This window comes from Cyanistes caeruleus, chromosome 1, assembly GCF_971803275.1.
Source record: "Cyanistes caeruleus chromosome 1, bCyaCae1.hap1.1, whole genome shotgun sequence".
NCBI classification, from domain to species: Eukaryota; Metazoa; Chordata; class Aves; order Passeriformes; family Paridae; genus Cyanistes; species Cyanistes caeruleus.
Genome location: NC_141701.1, coordinates 103,017,781 through 103,038,925, shown reverse-complemented (window position 1 = coordinate 103,038,925; position 21,145 = coordinate 103,017,781). Strand labels below are relative to the sequence as shown.

Sequence of the window (21,145 nt, the reverse complement as noted above, 5' to 3'; positions counted from 1 at the left end):
GGTTTCAGTGTCTTTGCAGTGCTGGACTTTGGTTAAAATTATTGCAAAATATGGGTTCATATTTACATTCTTTTGTAATATTTGGCCAATATTTGTGCAAATCTGGCCAGATATTAGACATTATGCAGTTATTAGATCACAGTATGTAAAGAACCTGATCATTGATGTTTTCTATCAAGTTCCTCTGTACAGAATTTTAAAGAAAAAGTAAAGATTAAGGAAACTTTTCTGTATTCTCAGAGATGACTTTATATTCTCACAGAGTGTCATAAAAAAGTGATTCCTTTTTCATCTCATAAATGTATCTTTGTGTGAACCATTTAATTTAATATAAAACCATACCCAACAAAAGTTAATGTAGTATGAACAGAACTCTTAATAGTCAATAATATATTTATTTCTAATATAGCTGAACAGTTTCAAAATGTATAACTTTTTAAAGTGCACTTTATCTGAAGTCTCAAAATGTATAACTTTTGAAAGTACACTTTATATTCTACTGAGCATTTCATATAAATATTTGGCTTTATTATTTTTAAATGCAACCGATTAATTAAAATGCTGCTACTTTCAACATTTCAGGGCTCTTATTTCTAGTTGTTCAGTACTAGTAACTGAAGCGTCAATACTGAGAGAACTCTGGGAACTTAATTCAGTGGACTGATGCTCCATGGCACTCTGCATTTAGAGGACTCCATTCAAAAGATAGTCCTCTGAATGCTGATGACTGCATTTATTTGTAAAATACCTGGAGAAGCTAAATACATTTCTTCCATTTGCTCTGGAAATTTGCCTGACCTCTATATGGTCCTTAAAACCAAGGGAAGTGGTTAAAAAGAAAAGCTAGGAATTCTTTCAAATGGAAGCCAATGGCTCAGAACCACTGAAAAACAAGATCAGTGAAAATTACTTACTGGAGACCTTGTCTAACTTCAACAACTACATTCAGTTTTCTCTGGAAGCACTTAGGTGTTCATTTACAGGACTGGATAGTTTTGAATTGAATTTTTAAATGTTTTATTTTAAGTGAGTCCTTTCCAGTTTCCATTAGTATTACAGATCCCCATTAAATACTAAAGAATGTCAACAACAATTACAGTACTTGTACAACTGTTATTATTTTGAGAAAATATTCTATTGTTCAGTCTTTTACTTATTTTTAATGGAACAGCTTAAATTAATTATCCAGTCATTGTTATTGGCAGAATAGGCACAAAGACATTCTTAAAAAACATACTTTGATCTTGGACACCTGAATTAATCATAGGTAGAAATGAGAGCTATTTCCCAGGGGTAATATATGATGATGAAATTAAAGGCAGAACTTTAAAAAAAAATTCAATTTGTACATGTGGAAAGCTGGGTATAATTCTTCTGTTTTTGAATAAAATACTTTAAATGTGCATTTTGCATTCAGCTACACTATAACACCCAGTACATTTAACCTCACACAAGGTCAGCTTGATTTAAGGTCATGGTTCATTAACACCTGTGCAGGAATTCTATCTGCTTTTGCAGTGGAGAAACAGACACTGAAAGAATAATTTTGTCACTGTTTGAAAAGTTCAGCATGTTAATATGTGTGCTTCATAGCTTTCACCTTGCTTCTTATTGCCAGCTTTTGTCTACACACCATCAGCAGTATCTATTCCACTCAGGTCAAATCCTCTTAATGAACATTGTGAACCATTTATCTGAGCTTTTGAAGACTTAGTGTTTTGAAAAAATTATCAGAAAGTGGTTTAATGTCACTCATACAAGTACATCCACATGTTCCAGTTTAAGATTCTTAAAGTCAATGGTGTCAAAGCTGGGTAGGCTTTGCTGACCTAGTTTATTTTGTGCTGATTTGATTTTTCCTCGTCTTTGTTATTATGCGCATGCTTAGGACCAACATGATGCTGAGAAGGAACTTTGCAGGTTTTCTGCCCCTGTCTTATGTCTTGGGAAGTGCTCACCTAGACTGAAAACCCAGCAGCTGAGGAGTTTTCATGGCAAGAGTGGACACTGCCAGCTGAAGATGCCAAACTGAGAGATTCTGCTCCTGCTTGCCACCCAGGTGGATTATGAGCAGGTTCAGTCTGTTTCAGTGATCACCCAGAGGGCCAAATTATTTGAAACTGAGAAAAGAGAACTCAGAGTCTGGCAGGTCACATTTCCACATTTCAATGACAGTACTTATGTAGAAACTGACTTTGAGTGAACCTTCTAAAATAAAAGGAGATTTCTTGTGTATATGGTTATATTGAGATTATTTTTTAAAAATTAATATTTTACTGATTTTCCATTTCTTCCAATAACACTTCTTGCTCACTAATGTGCTGTGCACATGAATTTCATACACTTGAATTTGATATGACAATTTTAAATGAAGTAAATTCTTATGCTGTTACTTTCATTTTGCTAACTGGTAAATTATTTTTCTTTGCAACTGAGAATATTTGGGAAAAATATAAGAAGTGCTTACTATTTGTGAATAGAGTTTGCCTCAGTGGTCACCATTCTAATGATTAAGACTTGAGATTAGTCAAACCCTCATGGCAACATGAATCTTAAACATTTGAGCACACTGGAGACTTGGGGCAGAAAACAGACATTCAAAGACTTGCCAACAAAAGGAAAAGAAACAAAAAGTACTCTTGGCTATTTCAGAAAACCAGGAACACCTAATTTATTGCTACTTGTGCGTTTAATGGAAATATAACCTAAAACTTTTAGTTTGCCATTTATAATTTTCATTTTGTAGCCATTCACATCTGACTTATTTTTTCACAGTGCTAGTATCAAATGGTTTTTTTTTTCTTTTACTAAGGCTAGCCTCAAACATTTGTTTTCTTTATAAGCTCACTAAAGTGGTTGGTCTATTTGACAGTACTATTTACTTGCAAAGACTGTTTAAACTGCTTGAAAATATAAGATTTAAAGGCAGCCCAGAAAGAGAACTCTGAAACATGCTTTGCTTGTTAATAGAAGAATTGATGTGATGTCTGAATTCATGGTCAAAGCATTTTAATGCAACAGCCCTTAGAAAGAAGTGTTTTTTGGATTTTTTTTTTTTACTTTGTAAGATATTCAGAATTATGCCATACCTCAAAGGTAATCTATGAAAGGGAAATGTTTGCAAGATTTTAATAGAAAATGAAGATAAATATTGGAAAATACTTGTGCAAGCATATAGAACATCAGTAAATGTTAATACAACACACTCTATTTAGCATTGTCTTAAGAGCATGTTAGGAATTAATTGCTGTCTCCTTTTCCTCCACAGTCATAAAGTAGTGCATTTTAAAGTGGAGGTAAAGATAACCATCTCCATAACCCAAACTAGAAGAACCTCCATGACCTTCAGTATCAGGGACTAAAATAAGATGTTCAGATGTCCCATCAGGACCTCTGGTTTTTCCACTTATCCTGGAAGAGAAGACCCCTGCAATCCATTCTCACAGTACTTCTTAGGCTTCAATTATGCTGTGATGCAGTGACCAAATGAGAAAAGACCAAATTTTCTCATCTATGTCAAGTAAAGACAGAAGAAGAAACCTATTCAAGTGCCTGAGAAACAAAATTACTGCCTTAATGATGATCATGCCTCAGGCTGATGGCCAATGCCATGTTCTTCAGTTTAAGTATTCTCATGTGCCTGTACATTTGCCTGTTAATTTTTCAGAGAACTTATTTCATACATGTATTTATCAATCTCAAAACATAAAGGAGCAAATATAGTACCTTTTCCTATATAACAGATATTTAGCTAAAGCATTTTATCAGCAAGGCTATAGGGGTACTCCTGTATATTGAGTCTCTATTTCTGTTCTAGTATAACTCTTACTAAAATATTAGTGCCTGAATCCACAAATATGTAGGCAAAAATGACTTTTCTATCAAAATTAGAAACCTATAAAAAAGATCAGGAGGGAGAACTGTCGCACTGATGTCCAATGGCATCTTATGAAAAAGCTGTCTGACAGCTTTATTTTGCCATTGGAGAGATTTACTCCTTGCCCCAGCTCATGAAAAGCTGGTACAGTACAAACGATTTTTTCCCTTGTCAAAACTCATATTCCAAGCTGCAGCACTGCTAACCAAGCCTGACTTGTTATTTTTCTTGGAATTGAGTCTCAGTGGTGAGATTTAGCTGGGGAAAGCAGCTGTCAGATGTCCTTGTATGCTACTATTTGCTGAGACTTCGAGTGAATTCATTATAAAATCACTACAGTCCCTGCTATCCTTAACAGCATGGTGTGCCAAACTTGCTACTGTTGCAATTAATTGTCTCCTGCAAATTCACAGGATCATTTAAGGCCTAAGAATAAATGTCTTAACTTGAGATAGTGCTAAGGAGAAAAGCAAGTACTTTCAAAAAACTAAGTGTCATTTGTGGAATAAAAAGAACACTTACAGACATAAATAATCAACAAGAACTAGTTAATTATAATTTTTACTGTGTGTTCTGAAAGAACACATATTTATGGCACATCCTCTGTGAGAAGAACATACAGGAGAATCACCATTAGAAAGTGTAACTGCAGGTGGAATAGACTTTTCACAGCTAGGATGCCTGAGGTAGAACAGGTAGCAGCAGCAAAGCTGGGGAAGTCCCACATCAAATTTCTAACTCAGCCTGGGTTCTTCCCAGCCAGGTCATGTCAGAATGTACATGCTCGTGTCATGGTCTTGAGAAGAGCACACAAACAATAAGTCAGAGGATTCTGTGATTTTTCTGTGTCTTTTTGTGACCAGTTGACAAAATTATCTCTACCCAAACTTGATGGATGGATAAGCAACATACACATGTACATGCAGCCATTGGCATTGAAATTCTGCAAATGAATACAGCTAAAGACCCTGTCTTATTTACCTTCTTAAAAAGGGCATTAAAAAGCCTAGGAACTCACCAATGATATCTCAACAGTGAGAGGATGCCTTTTGGAGTTTTCCGTAGCCACAGCCTCATTTTATGGCAGAGCCCCATTGGAAGACTTTGTAAGGATCAGAAATTATGATTATTAGCACAAAAATGGCTACTCTTGTAAGTAGCATGTTTTATAGGGAGTGCAAAATCAAACTGAAATGGTTTGGTCAGACTGAAAGCAAAAAGACAATCAGATAAGGTGGCGCTCTGTACATTATGTGGCAACAGGGCAAAAGAAAAAATAAGTTCTGTAAAATGTTATGTCAGTGATAGTGATATCACAGAATTATATCCATGATCTTATTTTTAGATTAATTCCCTTACTGTTAATATATAATGAAGACAATCACAAAGTTCCTTAAACAGGCTTAAAATAGCTAAATAATTCTTGGGATCTTGCTTCACACACCCACGTAGGAGTGTCTTTAACCTATACAGAGAAGAAAACGGGTAACATTCTTATGTGCACCTACATCATCCAACCCAGAATATCTTGTTGCTCCATTTTTTCTGACTTGCAGTAATAACAGCCTACATGGAACTAAATATGACAATTCCCTAAGAGCCAATGCCATCATATTACTAACAAATGAGCTAAAACTAACAAGATCCCAAGGTAAATTAAGCTACAATCGATGTGAGCAGAACTGATGCAAGGCTTTTTGCCAAATGGTCTTTCTTTGGAGGTCCCATGCCTCTCACAAGTATTTCTCCTTTTGAAATGTCGTGCCCTTCCCCCAAGCAATAGTTTAAGTTGAAAGAAAAAACCCCCACATTATAACAGACAGAAGGACTTCAGGCTTCTCTCCATCCATGTGAACTTAATATCTGGCTCTTCATACAGAATGTGGACTGTGGCACTATTGGAAATTGGTTTTGGGAACCACAAGGGTTTTCTTTTGTTGATGAGACTGCTGCAGCAGCTGCTGCTGCTGTTGATTTTCTTTCCTCACTGACCCTTGAGGAACCTCAGAACATTCAGCTTTACTTCTGTTCCATTGTTCCTCCACTGCTGTAGAAAGCCATGAATTCTTGATAATAACACTGATATTTCAGTCTAAGAAAATTTGTCTTTTATTTTTTTTTCTTCCAATTACATAGTGTGCCTGGACAGTTTTGAAGCCAGAATTGACATTAATATATGAATACAGATATTAGCTTCTTTTCATGATAGCAACACCCTTCCCAAACTGCCAAGTCTGAAGGGTATCCCATCCTTTGGAACTAATAATGACCTAAACAGGTATTACCACGACTTGCAATGCACTGTGTTTCATAAAATAGCAATAGATTTCAAATGAGGAAAAAATGACACAATGAGCACTGAGGCTTACAACAGGCTGACTACCAAGCATATCCAAATTGAAATAAAGGAAGCTACACTACACAAAAAACCATCATTTTGGGACAAATAAAGATTAAAGCTGGAGGTCCAAACACAAGCCATCTGCTAAGGAAAGACATTTGAGACAGAAATGTAACACAGTAAAGAATAACATTCCCAAAGAAGCCCTCTCAGAAGGCATTTTCATATTTTCATGTTTCTACAGTCCAAACCATTCCATTTCAAAATGCTTTTGCTGTTTCAGATCAACCTGTAAATTATTGCAGACTATTATATTCTCTTATTAGAATTCATACAAATGTATGAATAACCTTTTAAAAGGTATACTTAAAACACACAGATTTTAGGAATTATATGAGACATTACTGATGATAATGCTGCTACAGAGAAGTTATTTAAAGGAATACAAATTTCAGTGTGAAAGGGAACAAGCAGGGGACCTCAGATTTGTGTCACATTATCTGCAGCTTACTCTGGAGAAAACTATCTTTGCATCCAGTGCTGGGATTATAAATGAAAATAATCAGAACCCTTTTTTAGCTGATCATTTGTCAGCCTTGATAATGGGCTTGTGTTGTGCTATTTAGACAATTTCTCTTCCAGGTCAGGTTGGGTCTCATGGCTACTGTAAAGAACTATGTCTCTATTGATTTCTGGAAAACAGACACAAATATTGATCTAGACTGACAAACAGAAATGTTAGGTGATGTGTTTCACATTGTCAAGATACCACCTCCTACAGTCTGTGCTCAGGGCAGTCTTTTTCCTTGCTGAAGCTTGTTTCATCAGTCCATTCAAGCATATTAATTCTCAAACGTGGGTTTCACATTTCTCTATGGGAAAATTGAAATTGGCTAATGACGTACTTAACTGAAGACTTAATAAGATATTATGATAATATCTTATTCTATGAGTTGAAATGACATTTCTTAACTATCATTATATACTCACAGGGCAGAGGAATTATGTTGCTGCAGTGTATGGAGTTCCAGCTGCACTATTAACAGTAGAAGCAGAACTCCAATTTCATTTGCTTCTGAAAAACTTGACTTGAAAATCCTGCATTACTGCACTGACATGATGAATGATTGCCCCTGCTTTGTGTGACAGAGCTTAAGCTCCAAGCACTAGAGGGAAAATGACATATTGGAGAAGATAACAACACCTGTTATTTCCTGTGGTCAGTTCTTTGGACTCTTTTTGCTCCAGCATGCAGTTTTCTTTTGTGAGGACCTGGAGTGTACCTGCCTGCCATCAAGGCTAGTTTGCTCAGAGAGGTCTTTTAAAAGCCTCAGCTGACTCTGAAGCTTCTCCAAAAAAAGCTGGATGATACTTCAGCAGAGGCTTCCTCCCCAGAACTCTGCTAGGAAACCTCATTGGGGGCCCCTCCGTTTCCTGGAGAACTCCTTTCCAGAGTGTTCTCACGTGTGCAACACTGCAGGCATTGCAGCCCTGGACCTCTCCAATTTGGACCTAGGCCAAATGGATCAGCTTCTGGCCTGACCTTCAACCTGCCTTGTCATTGTGGACTTACCCAGTGACTGCTGCCTTCTGAACCTGGAAATTGTCTCTTAGCATGACTTAATATGGAAATACTTTCTTCAAATATTGATACTGATGAGAACCCTTGATGACACAATACAGAAACAATTTATACTGAGACAAGTGTTATGGATATGTTTGGCCTGTGACATGAGTGTCCTGGTTCTGGCCAGGGCAGGGTTGATTTTTGCAGTAGCAAAAGGAAGAGCATGGCTGGGACATGGAGGTTGCTCTATACCACCCCAGGTCATGGCTGGGGCTGCTGAGGAAGGGGTCCCTTCCATCTGAGAAAGTGTGGCAGAAGGAATGTTGGAATAATGCTGGTTCTAAGCTGGGAAGCATTTGGATAGTGCCAGTTCCAAACAATCTCATGTGAATTGTTTGCCTCTCTTGTACATTTTGTAATGGATACTGTAGTTGTTATGCCTTGTTTTCTTATCTCATTTCTCTTTCCAGGAAATTGTTCTTATCTCAACATGTGATCTTTACCTTTTGTGCCTCAAGTTCTCCTCTCCAGTTTGCTTCTGAGGGAGGGTGGGGGGGAAAGTGAATGAGCAGTGCCTGCTTTGGAGTTTCAGTGGGAACACTAAACTAGGGAATACCTAAACCAAGCAGAGTGTCAGTGAAACAGCATATGCAACCCTTCTTGCCATCAAGAAAACATGGAGGAATATTCAAAATAATGGACTGACAAAGCTGATTTAGACTGATCATTTTGAAGGGGCTGAAGCTTTATCATACAGAGCCTTTCTTGACTTGTGAGTCACAAGCATTTTGCAAGAGGGCTGTCGTGTTGAATCCCAGTTATCATGCAAAGTCTCTTCCTGAGTGAAAAGGCTCCATAAAGCCCAGAGCACTGCCAGCTATAGGAGTGATGTTTGGTATATGAGCTTGAAAACCCTGGAGTAACTTGGTAAAATTCAAACTTGCTTACACTCTCTAAATACCTAGAGAGAAAGCAGAAGTTGCAGGAGTTGTTATGAAATTTCTCACTGTAGCAGGCAAAGCATGAAATAACCCACCGGGGTTAGAAGATGAAGCGAGGCATCCTTAAGCTAGAAATAAAGTCCAGTGAAGTTCATTAACCTTTGGCACAATTTGCTGCGAGTTATGTTACATTCTTTACAACTAAAAATTTGTATAGTGAAAAATAAGGTCTTTTCTAAAACATATGCTCTATGTAAAAACAAAATGCCATTCATCTTTTAAATTGGAGGTCAGAATAAATAATTGTAAAAATCCCTTCTGGGCTTATAATCTTTCCAAATAAAACAAAAGTTGTTTTCTACCCTTGAAAACTACTTGGAAGCTTTAGTGATGCAGAACATGACTGATTTTCCACTTGTACTTGCTATATAATTAATAAGATGGATACCCTGTCATTTCTCCTCAAACAGCACTGGATTCTTGTTTAATTTTGAAAGTGGAGTTCAGGGTTGCTATTTTCATGCTGTGCCACATTACTGAAGTTCTGACTCTGAGAGGCTCCTTTTTCTCTCATATTTCACTGTCATAATTTGATAACTGTCCAGTGATGCTTCAACAAGATGTGGCATTGACACAAAACTCTCTCAGTCTGCTAAGGTTTCATCTACCCTTCAATTCTTGCTCAAAATTGGCTTCCTGCATTAGTCTCAAAAAACAGAACAACATAGGGACATAAGGGACATCCAGAAATCATTTACTCCAAGCCTCTGCTCAAAGTAGAGTTAACTTCAAGCTTGAAGTGAATCAAAGCTCTTACAGACCTGAAAAATCTCCAGAGTCTAGGATTTCACAACCCTTCTGGGCAGCTTGCTGCAGTGGATCACTACTCTCACAGTAAAATATTTTTTCTCTTTAGATCAGCTGTAATGTCCTCTGTTGTACCTTTTTTCCACTGTCTACCTTAGAGAAAAATCTGTCCCTGACTTCTATAAAACCACTCCTTAAAAAACAGAAGACAGAATTTAGATCCCTCCTTTGCTTTCCCTTCCCCAGCCTAAACAAGCCAGGCTTTCCCTGCTTTTACTTGCATATTATCTTCTCCACTCTCCAAACCATTTTCATGGCTCTCCAGCTTGGAGTCCAAAACTGGATTGTTAAACTACATAAATATCCTGCCAGACCACTTGTACAGCATGTAAAGCTTCCTCTGAGTGACATTCTAGCCTATCAGTCCTAGGTGGACCCTGAACCACTGGCTGGGACACTTTGAGGCTGGCTGTTGAGATAGTTTTCTGCTCATCTTATACACCAAAGGACTGATGGTTTTCAGGCAAGGGAGTCTGGTATGAGATTTCCCTTGTTTTGGTTTCAGGTATTTACAATTATCTGACAGATTAATTGGTGTTTGGAGGGTCCTATGTTTTCACATGTAATATTTTCTTATGTTTTGCTTCTCTTGTGACTATTGGCATCTTCTGTTTGGAAGAACTAACCCTGAAATTCAGGTTAGATTAGAAGTTACATGAAACTGCCTTTTTCCAATATCTTTCTTCTAAAAGTGAATGACTTAACCAAGTTTATTATGTGACACAAGTTATCAAGGTTTCAAAGTATTTCCATTAACATGAACTCAGACAGATGTACTTGCATCTAGCTTTTAATTCTCCATCTACACTAGAAGTCTGAGACCACTAAAATTGTTTTTAAAAGCCTTTGATGGACATACAGAATGATCTCTGAATTAGAGACACTTGCAATTGTATGCATAGAATTGCTGTTTATACTATAGTTAGTCTATATTCTATCCCATTCCAGAACAAAGATACAATTTGAGAGAAGTGTAAGAATTTTGGACCAGCTGTGCACAACATACTGCTATTTTGTAGATAGTGACAAACCTTTAGTGAGAAACTGGAAAAAAACTACAATTTTGATGCCCAGAAAGAAGCACTAAACCCAGCTGTAGAGTGTGACTTACTGGGTGAGATCCAGCAGGATCTGCAAGCTGTGGACCTGTTAATGAGTAACTTATAAAATTGATTGCACATCCTGTATCAAATGTATATTTTATTTATGACTTACTGTGTTCACTGAGTCTTATCAGCAATGACCAGCTGCTGCCTCTTCTTCAAGTCTTAAACTCTGTCAGCCTCTGGAAAAATAGAGGTATTGTACAATCTGACCTAACAGTACTGGCAGCTGTGAGTCTGTTTTATTGATGGATGATCTGAACAAACTACTACCAGGGAAATCCTGGCATCAGACTGGACATATTTATTTCAGAAAGGGAAACAGACTGAAGTATGGGCATGGAGTGAGGCAGCAAAAACTAGTTTTGCATTATAATGCAGAATTTTTCATTTATTCACAATAAATAACCCATTGCTCCAGTAGTCTAATTCAACATTTCTCCAGTTGTGAACCACATAGTCTTAAGATATTTGGAGCTGGGTATGAAGCAGAATACACTCTTATCTCTGTGCTACCCTGTGATAAGGTATGAAGAGACAATAACTGTGAATGAGCTCAAAACCAGATTCATCAAGAATAATTTTATTTGTCATTTTTATATAATCCATTTCACACTGCTCAGGTCTATCATACAATAAGAATAGCTTTATGACTCCTAGTACCAGAGCAGAAATTGTGCAAAGAGATAATGGAAAAGGTACAGATTTGTTATGAACTCACTCTGCCAGTTGCTGTGGTTTGACCAGAGCTGTTAACTAGGTACCACACAGCTGCTTTCTGTGCACAGGTGACACACACCCCGCCCACAGTGGGATGGGGGGAGAATGGAAAAAAGAAGTTAAAACTTATGGGCTGAGATAAGAACAGTTCAATAATGGATACAATAACAAAACCAACAACAATTATAGTAATAATGTAACAAAAAGGGAGGAAAAAAACCCCAAAAGAAACCAGTGATGTACAGCACAATTGCTCATCATCCACTCACCAGCACCCAGCCTGTCCCCAAGTAGCAATGGGCACCTCCTAGCCAACTCCCCCAATTTATACACAGAGCATGATGTATAATGCTCTGTGTATATGGCATGGAATATGCCTTTGGTCAGTTTGGGTCAGGTGTCCTGGGCTTTCTCCCACACAGCTTCTTGTGCACCTGCTCCCTGACAGAGCATGGGAAATGGAAAAGTCCTTAGGGTAAGCAGTACCTAGCAGCAACTGAGTTATCAACATTATTCTCATACTAAAGCCAAACCAGAGCACTGTACCAGCTACTAGGAAAAAGAACCCTATTCCAGTTGAAACCAGGACAGCAGTCCAAATTGTCCAACGACAATGATGGATTAACTTGGTCTAGGCAGGCTTTGTCCCACATCCAGTATTGCCTGTCTATGCAACTGCAACTCTGTTCCAGCTGAGGTACCACCTGGCATCTGTTCTTCTGCAGGTGACATCAAGCCAGCCTGAATGCATGAAACTGTTAAATGTATTAACATCATCCTCAAAAAATTCAAATGAGATTCCGTGATGTTCACCTGCCTGAAATAGATTAAATATACATTTCTGGCTCATCCAGTACTGCACAGATCTGATATTAATGGTTGTGAAACAGCTACAAAATGACTTTTTTGAAACTTTGCCAAATTTTCGAAACTCTGTTCCTTGATCCAGACAGTGTCATTGATTATTGCAAACATAAATGTCTAAGAGAAAAAGTATAATGAAAGCTCAGGTCTATTGTTCCTAAAGCATGCCAGATGTTTATTTAAAATTTTGACTGACAACATAATAAAAAGAATGAGACAACTATTTAAGGCAACACATTTCTCAGAAGATGCTATGGTATAGTAACTTTATCAGGCAAGATACCAAACAATGGTTATCTACTAGAATATTATAAGGTTTTGGTTTACTGAGTTCATAGTTTTTAAAGAAATGCTCAGATTGTTGTGATGCACTGTTTTTTAAAAACTCTGTAACAGGAAGTAAGGAAATTCAGTCTTTGCCCAATTCTTTCATTATAGCATTTACTTTTGTTGTAGAGGTGATCTCAAAATGAACACCACCACTTTAATTAGTCAGAAATGGAACAAAATCTTGCCATTGGGTGAAGAAAACATGGTGGGCAAAATCAATTTCTTTTTAGGGAAAGGGCAGAGGCAGAACACACACATGCACAACTTATGCATTTATTAAAGGGATCAGAATTCCTTTCCTCTACAATCCCCACATCCAGCCATTCACAATGAGTTTTCTGTAAATGGAATTTCAAGACATTTCAGATGAGGCACTAGTTTCCTTCTATGCTACAAGGAAAATGACACAAATACTTGCACGATGAATTATAGGGTGTTTCTGACTCCTGACTGAACAAACCTCTGTATCACTGAAGCATTCAAGGTAGGTGATAACAAAAGATCAATTTATTTCATGGAGGCAATATTTTCTTCTCTATGCAGCTATGCAGAATAAAGATGGAATGTAATATATATGCTTTTCAGTACAATTCCTGTCCAGTGAATTGGCAAAATCTAACAGTCAAAGCACTACATTCTTTTTAATAAAAAGTGTAGAAAATAAAAATTTTCACTGAGAGACATAAATAGTGAGACATGAAAATATGCATTTGAATATATAATGACTAAAAATATGGTAACTTGGATGATACCAATGACAATTGATACATGGAACACTGTTCAATTTGCTGAACAATTATTTTCCTAGCTCCACCATGCTTTGGTCGCTACATTTCAAGATTCAAATAAGTTATTGTTTCTATGGTTGTCACCAATTGCTATGTTCAACTGTGAAGAATGTTATAGTGGGCTCAGACCAGCCTGGAAGAAAATTAAGAGATTTGACCCTGTGGCTATAGGTATGTTAGGGAATATGCTGATGGCTAGGAAGTTCTCTCTGATGAAACTGATCATTCCTTCAAACCTTTGTCAAAGATATGCTTATTTTCTTTATGAATTCTGCCTCTAACTTCCAATTATCTTTTTTTTTTTTATACTACCTTCTATCTGACTTAGCTCATTTTTACCTCTTTTTTTTTATCTGTAAAGTAAGGGACTTTTTAGTTAGAGAGAGATGAAAATTGAAAAGGAGAAAGGTGGTGTTTAACACAAGGAAGTGCCAAATTGTCATAGTTCTCTGCTTATCAATTTAGGAAACCTCATAAGATGGCAACGTGATCAAAGACAAAATGAAGTAATTCCATATTGAGAGAAAGTCCACATGTCTCATTAAATTTATGTATGTATGCACCATGTTCAGAAACAAGGCAGACAAAAAAAGAATCCAAAATGGATCCCTGCTAGCTTAATGGATTCCAATGTCATATGTGTAGGTATGTATGCATATGTATATATATATATATATGAAAAAAAAATGTACCCTGTATACATGCATATACAGCTGTTTATGTACATCCATATATGTATGCAGGTACTTTTAAACTTTTGCACATTTCTGATCTATTTCCCTTTACCAGCTAACATGTAGTCTATTTTGTTAGGCAAGAAATGTCTTTCCTTTGGGTAATTCTGCTCTGTGTAATAGCATCTGTCTGTCTTTCTGTTCTGGCAGTCCCAGTCTGACAGCACAGTGAATGGCATTTCAGTTACAATGTTCAGCATGAATAACAGAAGGGTAAAACAATTTTCTGAAATCTCCTCCCACCACACCTCCACCAGCCCAGCACAATGGCCATCTGGAACACTTTTGTGACAGAGGAGAGAAATGCTTGCACTTCAAGGAGCTCATTCTAATTCCCTCTTTCACCAAGCTGCCCAGAAAGAGGTGAAAATCAATAAATGATAGCTCTGTAGTAAGTATTACCCCTTCAGTCTCCAATTACTTTTAATAACTTTTAATAACAGGAGCATCAAGGAAATGCTAAAATCTCTCTAATAATTCCCAGGCCTCTGAAAGTGAGAACTTGCTTTTGTGCATTGAGCCCCAGCACAACATGATTCTAATTCTGGTCCACAGAAAAGCTTGGTGCTTTGATAAATTTCTTTCACACATTCACTGTGTTAGCTACCACACACACAAACCCTATAACTTAATTGATTTAAAAGTTCACTACAAATTAAGCTGCAGAAAACCAAACTATCATGACAGTGCTACACATTGCTGAGTAGGGATAAATGTAAAGCACAAATAATACAAGACAGGGAACAGCAAGAGTCTGGGGAACCACAATTGAAATTTGAGTCACTCTGCCGTGAATTAAACAAACACCTCACACAGAGTTTCCAAGAGATGCATAGTGATTCTTTCTGTTTCAACTCTTGGAGGCTTCATTGCCAACTAATATTCAAAACTAGTAACTAGCAAAGGGAAGGAAAGGGAGAAGAAGGCAAGGGGGAATAGAAAGGTTGACTGAACAGGGACTAGTAGACAGCCATGAGAATAACCAGAGGTACAGAAAACATGACATACACAGAAAATCACACTGTCAGGATTTAGCTTAAGGAGGAAAAGACTGAGGGACACAACAGTTCTTGCTGAAAGGATAGACTTCAAAGCCAGGAGAGCAGTCTGTATTGCTTTCTCACAGTGGGCAGGTAAATAATTAAATTTGGAGCAAGGAAAATCCAGAAGAGACCTCACTGAAACTGCCTAATGGAGAGTGAAGTCTTGGGACAGGTAACCTGGGGAGGTTGTGGTGGCCCTGTGTGAGCTGTGAGCTCTATTGTTGCATCAGAGAAATATGTGTCAGGAAAGACAAAGGAAAAAAAAAAGTTCCTAGAGGTCTCTGACATTACTGTTCTGCACCTTATTCCCACACTGTAAGCATGAAAGAGAATAGAGGAAACATAATCCATGAAACTAGTGAAATTCTTGCTTGCTTATCTTTTTCTTGATTAAAGACTTACTGACTGCTTGAGAACAGATAGAGGTATGACAGATTGAATTACAGATATTGACTTCTACTTCACAAATACAACTTTCTGGCTGAGATCTACATCCAGATCTCACAAGCCCTGTCCACTCAGCTGTGTTACATAGGCTAAAAGCAGATCCAAAGCTGTCTAGTCCTGAAGATTCTGCTCCTTCTTGCAAAGCTCAAGACACACTGGCTTGTTTATGGCTTTGTTTTCTTTGCTATTTGCCATTTTATACTAATCAGTAATCTTTACATTATTTACTGATGATGGATGGGTGATCTTTGAACAAAATCAGTCACACTGAACATTAATATAATGACAGAGCTACATAGGTTATGATGCTTGGTCTTTATTCTGTGTAAAATGACGCTCTGAGAATGGAAAAACTCTCAAGTCATGAGAAATCAGATTTTTCCTAAAGCATCAGAGTGTTAAGAACACTTATTTCATGAATTAAGCTCCCTCGCTTTCATCCACTGGTAAGCTGGCAGAAAAGGAGAACAGAATACAAAAAAGGCAATCACTGATTTCATATGAATATCTGAGCCAATGAGGGTCATGAGAAAAACCTCTGAGCCTGTACTCATGAATGTTCACCATGCACCTGAGATAACATCCTCTTTGGCAGGGCTCAGCTTCACATGGCCACTCAGTGAGCTCAACAACCATCAGAGATTTTTTTGTTTCAGGATTCTTATTCAGCAGTGAGAATTCAAGCCTATCAGACCAATGCAACTTGCCTCCTCAAAACACCTATGAGAATCCTATTTAGAATTCAATGGAAGCACTGGCTCTGATGAACTTTGAATAAGACCCCCATGCCAACTGTCCTCACAAAACAGGGAATGTGGCTGGGGAAATGTGCCTTGCCTGTATTTCTCACTCTGTGATAATCTTTCTGGACTTCCTTACGTTCATTTCTTAGGAGACAAGGTAGTCTGAGACACCCACTAGGCAGAGTGTTTTTACAGCACATAGAACCATGGATTTCAATGTATTATCACAGAGTAGTCATCACTTAGGACGAGATTGGATCAGACAACCAACCCAAAGTATCCTTGAGCCCTATGATAACAACAGAAGTGTATTTTCATGGACTGTTTTAATACCTCTTGCTGTAAAATTTTCCTTGTATATCATGTGCCGTTTATCAATACATAATTGTAAGTACTGAATGACAGCATCAACAAATACCATTTGTTGTTTGTTTCCTTTTGGTATTATTAGTCCATCATTCTTAAAATAATGTATTTTACTTCTCCAAAAGACAAACCATTCAGATTTATCCTTTATGCAGAAATAAATAAATAAATAAAATAAATATAAATATATAATATAAATATTATATACTTATAATATATATAATATAAATAAATACACTATGTTCTGAGTACTTAATTACAAAACTTAATTTTTATAATTGCAAACATGGCACAGTTTACATTCTCTTTCCTGAAGTATTGCTCCTTGATATTTTCAAAGTAAAATTATCTAAATGCCATTGCAATGTTTAAGTCTTAACTGATAAAAATCTACTACAATTTTAGGTTTTATAGCACCTATTAAAAACAAATGATGTTGGTCAGAATTATGGGAACATGCAGTTAGCTGTGCCCTCAGGATAAAAAACTCTAAAAAATCAGTGACCATGCCATAGAGAGATTACACAAGGACTAGGTGAAAGACAAAACTGCACGTTGACTTGCCCTCTACAGAATGTTAGGAAAATGAATACTGTGGTATGCAGATAACCAAAACCCAAGTTAAATCAAAGAGAAGATAAAAAAATAAAGCCTTATGTGACAAGTTAAACTATGAAGAGATGGAGAGGAAAAATAAATGGATGTAAGGTTCTAGCTATAATAATGACCTGTAGAAGTGTTAAAAATAACCATCTAACAAACTCCAATGTTACCAATTCTGCACTTCATAGTAATGGAGGGAAATATTATATGACCCAGTTGTGAGTGTTGAATGTTTTGAAGGATGCATTTTCCTACACTGTGTGCATTTGCATATGCATACTATTCCAGACCTTGCGCTCTACTTTGAACAAGAGTTCGTATTTAGGATCTTGGATAGATGACACAGGGGTACTCTATGATGTATTTTGTCCTTTCTTCATCCCTAAGCCACTGTGGATGAAGTTCATACTTCTGAAAAGGACTATGACAAGTGTTACACCTTGCTCTTAGACTTACACAAATGCTACTCTGGACAAGCTGCACTCAGGGGCATTGCACTGAGCTGCTGCAGATGGGGGAATAATATCATCATGATATCTTAATTCTTCATTTGGTGTTCCTGTTCTATCACAAAAGGCCTGTACAAGTAGACAAAATTTGCTGGTCCAAAATCAGATAAGTCCTTAAAAATTTGAGCAGTTCCTAAGGTGACCACACTAGAGTGTGCAGGAAAACTAAATACACAACAGCTTCAAAGACTTTAGAGCTCTTTTTGAGCAAAAGACAATTCATACTAAAAACATTGTTAATTGAATATGCAAATGGCTTTAAAGAAAAAAGTGTATACTATTCTCAATAACATGCAAAATTTTATTATTTGAAATGTCTACAGACTTTCTATTGGTATGAACATAATATTTTCTTCTCTGAAAAACAGAAGAAATAGAAATTATTTGTCTTATTTATAACTAAAAATGATTGAAAAGTGAGTGGATGAACTTCTCCTGTTTTAGAAAACTTAGTTAACTTTTTTCGCTTGTTTTATTGTCTTGCTTCTTAAAATACATACAGAGTGTATTATGTTCTTTTCCCCCTTTTTATTTCAGTAACTCCATCTGGCATTTTTAGTTATCAGTCTAGCATGTCCAATCAAAAATGGACTCTTGCAATGCTTTGATCAATGGATATTTGAATATATCAACATATATTGTGCATAACTGAATTGTGTTTTGGTACTTTATGTTTCGGGAACTGCAAGGATTTTATTGTGCTGATGTTCCAGTCAGATGGATGCTGAGATGTGTGCTAAATGACCCACATGCTGCTGGACACTTGCCCTAGCATTAATAGGAAAAATTATTTTAGGAGATACCAATATAACTCACTGCAGACTCTTCTGACATAATTTTATGACAGAATTTTGACTTGAAGGAAGTTCTCCTGAAGAAGGGCTAAATCTTGTAGAATGAATAATAAAATCTCTAAATGCACCATATGCAATTAGTTCTTTGCTTCATGTTTATCAAGTTTTCTTACAAAATATCATTTTGACTACTACTGAAATTACCCTCAGATGCAAATATTATTGCAGTGCTTCCATTTCATAAGCACAGTTGAACCTCTGTCAAACTAATTTTTCTTTTTCTGGGGCTAGTCTTTTCCAACACTAAATCTCTCTTCAAATCCTTTCATCAACAGGCTCTTTGTTTTGTTGTTTTGCAATTTCAGTAATAAGCATCATAGTGTTCTTTTCACATGTAGTTTTTTTGTTTCTTTCACTACATTCAGCTAGAAGTCTTACTTTTCTCTGCACATTTTCTATTAGAATTATTAGGACTACTATCTAATTTTTGTTAATCAAAATAACCTTTGTTCTGTGCAGAAAAAGTAATTCACAAAACTAGATGACTTTTAAAGGAGTGTTATACAGAAATTGTCATGCCTAGGCCAGTTTAATTTTCTCATTTTCAATAATTTTCAATCAATCAATCAATCAATCAATCAATCATTTGATTCATTTCTCTACATTAACATTAAATCTTTGTGACTTAATATTTAAGGGGGCTCAAGTTTCTAAGACAGCTGAGGTACTAAAAGTTTTGTGAATTCCAAGAGAACAGAGATACAAACTTAGCCTGTGTTGAGAAAAATCCCCACTTTCTACTGGATATCAAACATCCTTGCTATCACTAGATGTTTATCAGCATATTAATAGTATTGTGCTTGCCTCTAGATTATTAAATTTATCACAGGAAATGCTGTGAGGAGATAGACTAATAATGTATGACACAATCCTAACCATTATTTCTAGTGTTCCCAGAATTATCTGTAAATTATTATTCATCTAATATTTACTCATTGATTTGTCACTATTTGGAAATCAGACCAAAAAAGCCTGGGTTACATTTCACCTAATATCTTTCCTGAATGATAATAAGGCTACTTGGACAACATAACACTATGCTTAGATGGAACAAAATCAAACACACAAGAGAGGTAAGGAATAGGATGCAATTTGAATATATTTTTTTACTGGTGCAATGGACACATACTTTCTTATCCATGCAGATAGAGTGTACAAGCCTTTAAAAAATCCGAAAAGATAAAAAAATCCTTCAACTCTTCAGCCTAGTGATTATCTATACAATTGAAAGTATTAAAAATTAATATTAGAAATAAAGTTGTTAACAAAAACACTGCCGCACATACCTACAATTCTGTAGGTCTTGCAAAGGCAACTTGCACAGTAACCACTTTGTAACTTCTTACAGGAATTAAAATGCAAGTTGATACTCATTACTTATAAAAATTTATTTCACCTTGGCTTCTAAAACCATGTTAGGCTTTCACCGATGCAGCAACCTTATTCAATGTTATTCACTTTTGCCTGATGAATTCCAAAAGCAGAGATATTCTTCAAAATATGGTTTTGTCCAATCCAACTCAGTGAATCCCGTGGATAAGTGAAAGTCCAGCAGACTTGATAGTCCCTGCAAAACTAACCATAGCCCTTTGGATTAACAGAAGGTGGGAGAGGAAGTTGTGCAATTTTTAACCTTTAGCTGTAGACTGACACGAGAGAAGCAGACCGTGATGAGAAGACAAGTAAATGGAGTTCTAGCTGAACTCAAGACTGATGAGGAAGAAAAGCTCCCCATGAGCACCGTACTTTATAAAGAGGATGACCTGGGATCCTCATGTCCATTGTGAGTCTCTCTACTACAGTACCAACTTGGGATCCAGAGGAGCACTGAGAAATCCAAATGAAGAAAAGGGAAGACAGTAGTTTTCCCATTTCATCCCAGAGCCCCCTTTAATACTGAGTCACAAAGAAGTAGTGTTAATGAAAAGAAATCAGTCTAATGATTGAAATTGAGAAAACTAAGAATTTTGCTTAGATAATAATTTAAATTATATTTTCAACAAATTATTCCTTTTTGGCATTAGTTAATTTGTATTGTCAGGCTGTTGAAACATTCCTTGTACTAACAATAGATTGTTGGCTCCATGTGTGGGGCGTGTTCTATTTTGCTCCTAGGGTGCAGTGAGCACTCTGAGTGTAGCATCCAGCTCCTGTGCAGCCATAACTTACTGCTGTCCCCAAGGCACTGCCTCGCTCCACTCTGCAAACTGAGCTGGGGAGCACAGGCACGGTCCATTTTATACACTTCATTCTTCCTTAACAGCAAAATGCTATTTTATGTAGGAGGGAAAATGAGGCTTCATGTGCTTATGAGTGAAGCATAATCTTAATTAAGAGACTTAGCTAGAGTCCTTTGGAGCTAGCTAAATTTTCTATGTCTGAGTTCAACAAGACTAACAGATATCATCTGAAACCAAAGTCATTATTAATCTAAGCTTTCTACCTCCC

The 21,145-nt window shown here is 36.7% G+C and overlaps 1 protein-coding gene across 6 annotated transcripts in view; it reads right to left on the bottom strand.

Moving 5' to 3' along the window:
• The window catches only part of CNTNAP2 (contactin associated protein 2), a 1,014,544-nt gene that overhangs the window by 189,240 nt on the left and 804,159 nt on the right, over positions 1-21,145 (bottom strand). The gene's annotated exons all lie outside the window — the stretch shown is intronic.